The sequence below is a fragment of the Theropithecus gelada genome, chromosome 19 (genome assembly GCF_003255815.1).
Source record: "Theropithecus gelada isolate Dixy chromosome 19, Tgel_1.0, whole genome shotgun sequence".
NCBI classification, from domain to species: Eukaryota; Metazoa; Chordata; class Mammalia; order Primates; family Cercopithecidae; genus Theropithecus; species Theropithecus gelada.
In genome coordinates, this window is record NC_037687.1 from 3958780 (window position 1) to 3968551 (window position 9772).

Below are 9772 nucleotides of genomic sequence, written 5' to 3' on the forward strand. Positions count from 1 at the left end.
AAAAAAAAAAAAAAAAAAAAAAAAAAAAAAACCACCACCAACAACAACACATAACACTTACTTCCCGCCGGTTCTGCCCAAACCCCACCAGCAACACCCACTCCATCATGGGCTGAGGCCACTTGCCCGAGGCCCCACCATGAGGCCACAGTTGCGTCCGAACTCAAACCGGGAGTGGACCTAAGAGCCGACCCCTTGGCCTCCCCAGCCCTGCCTCCTGCCTCCTGGTGGGGCCTGGTCCTTTTCAGGGGGCTCTGAGTCAGCAGGAAGGGGTGTGGCAGCCCAGGCACAGGGACCCAGTGCCGAAACCCAGAAGAGGTCAAGGCCATCGTGGGTGTGCCCCGTCCGGGCAGGGCCAGTGACTCTGCAGGCTAAACCCCTTCCTGCCCCTCAGATCCCCCAGCATAGGGCTCAGCCCTAGCTGTGAGTAACAGAGACCAGGCTGTAGCCCGGGAAGAGCAGGGAGCTGGGGGAACCCCTAGCCACCTCCTGCCTGCCCACAGGCCCGCCTGGCAGCCCCTCCTCAACTCTCAGCCGCCCCAGCTGAGCTGTTCAGTCCCAGGCAAGGTCTTGGCCCTCTCTGGGCCTCAGTCTCCCTATCTGTCAAATGGGCAGAGCTTTCGGGCAGCGCTGGGCCCTGGGGGGACTGTGTCTGTCCCACCCCTTTCTCTCCCTCCCTTTTTTCCGCCTTCCCCTCGGCTGTGACTCATCCACCCACTCAGAGCTTGTGCAACCCTCTGGCCCCTGTCCCCACCCCTCCGCCCTCTCCTGGGAGCCCCCGGCTGCCCCGAGTCACCCAGCACAGCTCACATTCCTCCAGGCCGGCCGGTGGCTCTCGGGCCAGAGCCTCTGGGCAAGGTCCCTAGGGAAAGGGCCTGAGCTGGGCCTTTCACAGCCTCCTCCAGGCCACCGGACCCTCCTGTCCCCCAGCCCGGCAGCCGAGGCAGGCTCTGACGCTGACGAGCTTGAGCCAGGCCCCACGAGGGAGGCACAGTGTCGGTCCAGCCGGACCCAAAGCCCGGGGCCCTCAGCGCCGGGCCTGAGCTGCCGGGCGACACGGAGGCCTTTGTGAGCTTGCTCAGTGCCACCACGCTCCCCAGGCCCCTCCACCCGCCTTCCTTCCCTCCTTCCAGCCTCGGCCCAGGGCCCAGCTGCTCAGCGCCCCCGTCCACTCCGAGGCCTGTGGTGGGGCGGTGGGCTCAGATGTGGCTGCTGGGAGCAGGGAGGGCAGGAGGGGGGCGACCCCACCCAAGGCTCAGTCCTAGGAAGCCTCTGAGGAGCCCCCTTTGGTGGTGTCCACCCCCTGCCACCATCTGCCGTCTGGCCCCGGGCCGCGGGGAGCGCGTGAGCAGATGGAGCTCTGGATCAGACGGGCCCGGGCCCTCCTGCCCACCCCTGCATGGGGCAGACCTCTGACCCAGGCCACCAACGCCCCAAGATGGCCACCCCGGGCCTGCTGGGCCGCTCTTCCCCTCAGGTGACCAAGGCCCCCGCTCTGGAGTGGCTGGGAGCTATCTTTCCTGGGTCCTGGAGGATGGGCCCAAAATAATCCAGGTGGCTGAGCCACCTCCTGGAGACCCCACCGGTGTGAAGATTCCATCTCCAGGTTGGGTCCGGGGGTCCCAGTCTCTGCCCTCTCCAGCCTGGGACCCTGTCTTGGGTCCCTATTCCCCCCTAAATATCACTGAGGCCCTCCCTCGAAGCAGTCAGGCCCCGGGTGATGTCAGCCAAGGAAAGCTCCCACGAGAGGACCGTGGCCACGTTTTACAGATGAGAACGCCGGGGCCCAGAGAGGCCTGCAGCCTAAGGGTGCCTGGCAGGGCTGACTCCCAGGGGCTGGGGGCCAGAAAATGATGGAGGGGCCGGCCCCCCACCCACTCAGGGCAAGGCCCTGCCCTCACCCTGGAAACTAAACTCGCTCTGAGACAACTGACCCACACCCTCACTCAAGGAACACAAGCCACCTGCTGGCCACGCCCTGCGCCACTGCCCCCACCTGGGCCTCCTGGAGGCCTCCCCTAAGGAAAAGGCCGAAGACCCTCCCTCCGTGGCGAAAAAGGGAGAGGCCGGACCCAGGCAGAGCACCCTCGGGGGCGCTACAAAGTCTTGGCAGTAGAAAGTCCCCAAGTGCTGAAGCCCCACTGTGTGCCCGACACACGGTACACGCCTCCGGAGGCGGTGGTTTCATTCCCCTCCTCCGGGAAGCCCCAGCCCCATGCCAGCCAGGTTCCCACCCCTGCCGGCCAGGGTCCCCTGGGCTCGGCCCACACCCACCCGGGGCCCCATCTTTCATCACAACTCCTCCCCCGCGCTGGCCTCCGTGGGATTTCCGGGGCTGCTCGGTGCTGACTCGGCGGCCGAGGGGCAGGCCCTGGCAGGCCCCTCCTGGGCTGGAGGTGGGGCGCCCTCCTCCCGCTGGGCCACTCCCAGGGAGGGCGGCGCACAGTAGGGGCGCAGCAAACTGCTGGATAAACCAGAGACAGCCCACGCCCGGGCCCGCCCAGCTGGCTGCAGGGCCTACTCAGAACTAGGGGGCGGTGCAGCCTACCAGTCCCACCTCCCATCTAACCTAAGGGTCACTTGCTGTAGCGTCTGTCAAGAGCCACGGCACCCAGGCTGCATTTTGGCCTCCTCTGTGCTCCCAAACTAACTGGGCACCTTCCCTTCGTCTTCCCAGGTCCCTGAGAGGCTCAGAGAGGTGAGGTGGCCCAGTCGAGGTCACACAGCAGCCCTCTGACCTGGGCGGCTGCCACTCCCAGCTCTGCTGGGGATGTGCCGTGAGCTCGGAAGCTCCCTGACATGGCTCAGGCAGTAGCAGGTGTCGCCCAGGAAGGACATCAGCATCCCGAGAAGGGCGCCCCAGCACAGGGAGCATCAGGAACGGAGGCCTGGAGGTGGGCGACCGGGGAAGGGGGACCGGCTGAGACGAGGCTGCATCGCTAGTGCAGGGTGTGGGAGCCAGGGGCCTCCCCAAGGTCACATGACAAGGTGAGGGCTGGGCAGGTAACTGCCAGCCGCCACCTTCCCCAAGGCCACTTCCTGGAGCAGGGGGCCGTCTAATGAGGGGCTCAGGGCCCCCACCCAACCCCCTGCCCAGGAAGACCAGAGAACGAGGCCAAAGGGACCTCTCACCCCTCCTACGTGCTGCACAGAGCAGCTCGGGTTCAAACCTCAGCTCCCCCACCTCCACACTGTGTGACCTTGGGCAAGATGCGAGACCTCTCTGAGCCTCCGTCTCCTGGGGGACGTGACAGTGGAAAGGGGCCCCCCACTGTGGTCAGGGTCCCCGCTCACATCCATTCAGCAAACTTAGCCCAGGGACCTACTGCGCGCCAGAGCCAGTCCCCAAAACACATCGCCAGGCCGTTCACCGCCCCTCACGGATGGGAACTTTGCTCCTGAATGCTATTCCGGGAATTCAGTCCCTTCCTCACCTACCAAGGGAGTGAGTGGTGGGGTCTGAGGAGGAAGCTGGAAGGGGAAACCAGGCCCAGAGAGGGTGGGCGGCCAGCCCAAGGTCACATTGCAAGCCTAGTGTGCAGGTGCGGCTGCCAGGCCCGCACCCGGCAGCCCCCGCCCCCTCCCCGCCCAGAGGCCTGTGTTGCAAGGTTAGTCCCGACGGGTAACCCCGCCCTGACCTGGTGCCAAGCCCCGCCTGGCCCAGTCCTCGGCCTGGGTTTAATGGGACAGGAATGCAGTGTCCCGATCGGGGGGCACCAACGGCCTGGGGTGGCTGCCAGCTGCCAGCCCGCCCCCTGCCCGCCTGCCCTCGCCCGCAAGCCTCCCTCTGGGCCAGACATGGAGCAAACAGGCCCTCGGCCATTTTACGTGTCCATTTATTGCCCTAAATGGGGAGGGGCTTCCTGCCCGGGACTTAAAGGGCCAGAGGCAGGAAGGCGGTGGGACCCAGTGGGAAGTGGGACGGCGGGGACGGGGGCAGCGATGAGGAGGCCAGAGGGATCCTATCTGACGCCCAACTCATGGGTGGGACTGAGACCCACCCTGTTCCCACAATCTGAGGTGTCATGGGCCAGGAAGCCCAGACTGCAGCCTGAGCCCAGGTTCCAAGAGAAAGCTTCACAACTTGACAGTGGAGGGGCTGAGCTTCCCGTCACTGGGAGCAAGCAAGGCCAGACTCTCGGAAGCCCATCCTTGTCCACCCTGCCATCAGCCCAGGCTGCACCTGCTTAGCCGAGATGCCTGTGAGAGGCCGGGGTGACCTCTCTCTCCCTCCCCTGAGGGAGGCCTGCTTGTCACCTGGAGATACCTGCCCCACCCCCACCCTCTCCTGAGCAGGTGGAAGGCTCAGCCCGGGAGGCCAGCGGCCTGCAGAATCCGGCCGGATCCTTCTCTCAGGCATCCTGATAGGTGGGATGGGCCTTGTTTTCCAGTCAAACCAGAAAGGCGTGGGTGGCGACACTTCCACTGAGTGGCCGTCCACAGCCTGCTGGGGGGACAGATGGAGGGGCCGGTCCTTTGGCCACGCTCCTCCCGAGCGCCGGATTCTCTGAGGGGCACCTTCTGCGCTTTGGGGCTCTGGACTCGGCGCTCGGGGCCCAAGGGCCAGAGCTGCTCCTCCGAGCAGCTGGGGGAGGCTGGGCCTCAATAATCGCCCCAGAGATCCACGGTATACGCCGGCGCCCACAGTGCTGGAAGGCAGGATCTGTGTCTGTGCCCCATTTTGCAGATGGGGAATGGGATCAGAGAGGGGGAGCAGCTTGGCCAGGGTCACACAGCAGAACTGGAATTTGAGGCCGTCCGTCTGGCTCCGGCCTGCCTGACTAGTCCTCCCACAGCTCCTTCCATACCCTTTCCTGGCCCCCGGATACCAGCAGGAGATGAAATCCCCCTACCCTGGGGGCTAAGAGGAAGGACGGCTTATTCTCATACCCTCAGAGTCGCCTTGCAAGGGAGCCCGGGGCAGGGCTGGAGTCCAGCTGACATGGGCCGCACAGGGAGGGGCCTCTGCCCCTGCAGCTCTCAAGACAGCTCCCCACAGGCCTGACACAGTGCACAGCAGTCGCTCAACAAACATTCCCAAGGCCCCAGTGAGGGAACCCTCTAGGGCTGACGACCATCTCCCCACTGTCCCGATGGGAAGACTGAGGCTGGCAGAGGGGGAGTGACTGCCCGGGGTGGGCCCAAGGGCTGGGCTGGGATTGGACCATGCTCACCCCCACCCAAGCTCGTTCCTCTGGTCCTTGTTGCCCAGGGCTACTGCAGGGCGGTTTATGGGCGGCAGGTGACAGGTGGGGGTGCAGGTGTCTCACGAAGCTCTGACCCACACCCCACACTCAGGTCTCTGGCATGCCCTGAGCTGACCTGGGAGTTTCCGCCACGGAGGAGAAAAGACAACAAGGGTGACTTTGCAGGCACCAGCTGGGGGACCCTCCTCAGTCTCATGCACACAGTGCACCCCGGCTGCAGGGGTCACGGGGCTCGTCCAATGTCGCAGAGCAAGCGTGCCAGCATTCCAACCCGAGGAGCCCTCCTTGGAGCATCTGGGCTGCAGAGGGCCGGCTCTGGTGAGGTGACCTCGGTCTCCTCTGGTCGTAAAACCCAGAGCCCTGCTCGGCAGGATTGGAGAGGGGCCTCATACGCACGTGCGCCAGCAAGGGCCTGCCTGGTGAGGCAGGGAGGAGAGAGGGCTGTGGCTCGTGCTGTGTGACCTTGGGAGCCATGCTGGCCCTCTCTGAGCCTCAATGTCATCTTCGGACACAGGGTTTAATAAGCCTGTGTCGGTGACGCTCCATTTGCAGGCAGGTGCCTGCAGTTGAGCCTCTACTGCCAACCTCTGGCCCTGCTCAAAGACAAGCGGGCAGGCGCCCCTCGGTGGAGCAGGCGCCCCTCAGCCACCACACGGCGGGAGGAGACTTTGGACAGGCCCCGAGCTGGAAGGATGGTGCACAGGGGGCAGCTCTGACTCCACCTGAGTGACCTTGGGCCGCTCTCTGCTTCCCCTTACACCTCAGTCTCCCCTGCCCAGCACCAGCACCTGCTCCGAGGCTTGATCTAACCTCCGGAGTTTCCAAGCTCACATGCGACCTCCCCTCCTTGCCTCAGTTTCCTCCTCCTATGGCAACGGGGATCTGCCACCAGGTGGACCCAGCTATAGGTCAGAGGGACTCAAGGAAAGAAAAGAAACAAACAACAACAACAAAAAACCCAGCAGGGACTGTGATCACCCCAGGAACCTTCCCCACCAGGCCCCAGACTGGGCTCTGCCTCGGCCGGGCCTCAGTCTCCAGCACAGAGCAAAGGACTCATCCACCGCCTGCGGCCGCCCGCGGGCCTCTGCCGATGCGTGGCTGCCCGCCCGGGCCCGGGTGCTGACTGGCCGCCACGCAGCCAATCGGAACTGAATAATAAATACCCCCCGGACCGACCCACGGATTAAAATGTCAGTGTCCCGGTTGGCTCTTCTTTCCTTCCTTAGACTTCGCTTTTCCAGCGGCCGGCTCCTGCCCCCCCTTCTCCCCCAGGCTGTCTCCACAGCGATGGCTGGTGGTAAACAGAGGCCCCGGCCTCGCCGATAGGTGCTCTCGGGGCCCCATGGGGGGTGGCCCTCGGGGACAAACGCCCCCGGCCTGAAGCCCTCAGGCTCCCGCAGCAGCAGGGCTGGGCCTAGGCCTGGCCTGGCCTGGGCCCCTGCCCCAGCCTGGCCTCCCCGGGACCTCTCCCAGACCAGCTTGCCAATAGGAAGTGATCGGCCGGTGGTGGGGAGGCACCCCCAGTGTGGGAGCGGCACGCTCAGGGTTACGCCCTGGTCCAGTTCTGGGGTTGGGGCGGGGGGGCTGACACGGAATCCCGACGCCCTCTCCGGAGGCAGCTGGCAGGGAGGTGGGGGGGCCCAACGAGCTCGCCACCCATGGGTGAGCCAGGTGGGTGCCGCGGGTGGCAGGGGCACCAGCACCTCTGTGACTTCCGCCGCCTGGCTAGTGGGGAGAGGAATTGCTGCCTCCCCCCGCCTCGCCGCCAACTCCTGGCTGCATTCCGCCAACATTTAGTGGGCGCCGACTGGGTGCCCGGGCCCGGGTGGACAGCACCCTCCCGCCGCGGCCCACCGTGCGCCCCCGCCAGCCAGTCCGGGCAGCGCCTCCCAGAACCCGCAGAGGCCCGGGCCCTGGGGGGGGGGACCCGCTCCTGCGCTCGGCGCAGCCCCCGGCCAGGCTCCCAGGCCCAGGGGAACTGGGTCTCCCGCCCGGGAGGTAGGGAGCGGGAGGGAGGGGGCCGGATCCCACCAGCTCCCCCCTCCCCTGCCCGGGCTCAGGCTTCGCACGTGGTGGTGGCGTCAAGGGGAAGGAGGGGGGGTCCAGGCCAGAGGAGACGGGGTCACGCGCTTTGGGGGCGCGGACGGCGGGGACTGGGGTGCTCTCTCCGCCCCCTCCCACGGGTCGGAGCCGGACGGCCGTCCAGGCAGGGCGAGGGGCCAGGCCGGGCCCCCCACCCGGGGCTGAGTCAGGCCCGGGCGGGGGCAGGAAGCGGCCCCCTCCCCCGCCCTGGCCGCAGCGCGCAGCCCCCGCCCGGCCCGCGGGCCCCCGCTGCCTCGCCCGCGCGGGGGGCTCCTACCTCCTTCCCGGGGCAGCGGCGAGGGGGCCTGGCCCCGGCGGCGGCGGTGGCGGCGGCTGCGGCTGGGCTGGCTCCCTCCGAGGGGCCGGGAGGCGGCAGTGAGCCTGGCCCCGCGCCACCCCCCGCCGCCGGCGGCCAATCCCCACCCGGGCTGGGGGGAGGGCGATGCAAATTACCCCGGATCTGGGTCCGCCCGCCCGCCTCCCCCACGCCCGGGCCCGGCCTGCGCTAGGCCGCGCATCCCCGGGCTCGCCTGCACCGCGCGGCCGCCCGGGCCGCCGCCCTCCCCGGGGAGCGCGGGGAGGGTGACCCCCCCCACGGGCGGGGGGCCGAGGGGAGGGGGGCTGGGGACGGTTACACAACCAGGCGGGGAGGGGCCCCGGGGCGGGGAGGGGGCCGGCCCGCGGGCCGCGCAGCCGGAAGCCGGGACCGCCACCGGCCCCCGGCGAGGGGAGCCCGGCTCCAGGCCCCGCCCCCGGGCCGGCTGGCCCCGCCCCAGCGCCGCGCCGCGCGATCGGCCCTCGACCATTGGCTCTCCGGCCCGCCGCTCACCGCCCCTCCTCCGCACCGCCCCTACCCGCGGGCCGCGGCGGGCTGCCGGCGCGGGGCATCCTGGGACTTGTAGTCCAGGCCGCTTGCCACCTGCCGGCTGCAAACGGCGGGGGGACTACGACGCCCAGAGGTCCCCGCGGCCCCGCCCGCCCACCCGAACACCCCACCCCTTCCCCCTCCTTTCCAAAGCCCCCCTCCCTGTTTTTTCAGCCCCCTCCCCCCCATCCCCCATGGAGCTCAATCCTGGCCAACTCCAACGTATGCACGCAGCACCGAATAGGCCCCCGGGGGGCGAGAGCGCCCCTCGTCTTCAGCTGGAAACTTAGCAGGCGACGCGCCCCCCTATCTCCCCACGCCGGCTCCCCCCACCCTCAATGCAGCCCTGCTTCCCCTCCCCCGCTCCCCGCGCGCCTGGGAGCCCCGAAAAGCCATGCACCCGGGTTGGGGGGGGGCTGGCGCACAAGCCCATGCACTTAGCCCCCAATCTCCCCTTACCCGGGCGGCGCCCCCTCCCCGCGCTCGGGATCCAGGGCGCCTCCAGCCTCCGGGCAGCTGCCAACCACCCCCTCCTCTGAAACTTGGGGGAACGTCCCCGGCCCCCCCGGATCTCCCCTTCCCGAGGGGGCAGCGGTGGGCGCAGCGACCCCCGCTCGTCCCCGCCCTGCACTCCGTGCCCGGGGCCGCGCCGGGCGCTGACTTACCTCGCGGGGCCGGGCCGGGGCGCGCGGGGCCGGGGCCCGGAGTTGGGACTGGGCTCCCTCGGCCGCTCGCCTCCGGGGTCCGCGGCGCTTGCTCTGCCCGCGTCGCGCTGCCCTGGTCGCTCCCTCGCGCGGCGGCGGCGGCGTCACTGCCCCTACAGTAACTGTACAGTACAGCCAAAGCCCCGTATGATGCTCGCGACTCCCTTCCTGGTTTCTCCGAGGGCAAGAGGGGTCCTCCCTTGTCTTAAAGGTGCCGCAGCCGCCGGCCCCCCCACGCCCAGCCCGCCCCCCCCCAGCCCGGCCTCGGAGGCCAGAACAGGCTCGGCAGGTCCCCTCTTGCCACGTCTCTGCCCTCCCGTGGGGCTTCGCCCGCTGCGCCGGGGAGACCGGGCTGTTATTAGGTTTTGTCAAGTGGGGGGGGGGTCCGGCCCGCCCCGGCGCGCCCCCCCGCCTCTGACCTCTCCGCCCCGCCGCGCGGCGCCGTGCCAGCTTGCCAGCTTATCTGGCCCCAGAGCTCCCCGGGGCGCGGGGGGAGCGGGCCCCCCCGGGGTGGAGGGGGGGTGGGGGCCTCCAGATAAACAGGCCCCCAGCCTCTGCGCAGGGGCGGGGTGCGGGGGGGCGCGGGCTGTGCCCCCGACGCCCGGGGCGTGGCAGGATGGCAGCGGGGGCGGGGAGCGCGGTGCGCACAGCGAGGAGCGACGCGGGCGTGTGGGTCGCGCGGCCCGGGCTGCCGGGGGTGGGTGGGGGGCGAGGCGGTGGGCGCCCCCCCGCAGGCCAGATGCTGGGCCTCCCCGGGCCTCAGTGGGACTTGCCGCGCCGGGGACCCCGGGGGGTGGCTTTGCCAAGGACGGCTCGGGTCCGCGGGGCTCCCGGGTCCCTAAATGAAACCACCAACCTGCCCTCCCGCGATTATATAAAGGAGTCGCCTCCACCCCGCTGCGCTAGGGGCG

The 9772-nt window shown here is 68.8% G+C and overlaps 1 protein-coding gene across 1 annotated transcript in view; it reads right to left on the minus strand.

Moving 5' to 3' along the window:
* The window catches only part of ZBTB7A (zinc finger and BTB domain containing 7A), a 23641-nt gene extending 14450 nt beyond the window's left edge, over positions 1-9191 (minus strand). Inside the window, 1 exon segment of the mRNA XM_025367820.1 lies at positions 8823-9191. The gene's annotated coding sequence lies outside the window, so the exon portion shown is untranslated.
* Positions 9192-9772: the final 581 nt, after the last annotated feature.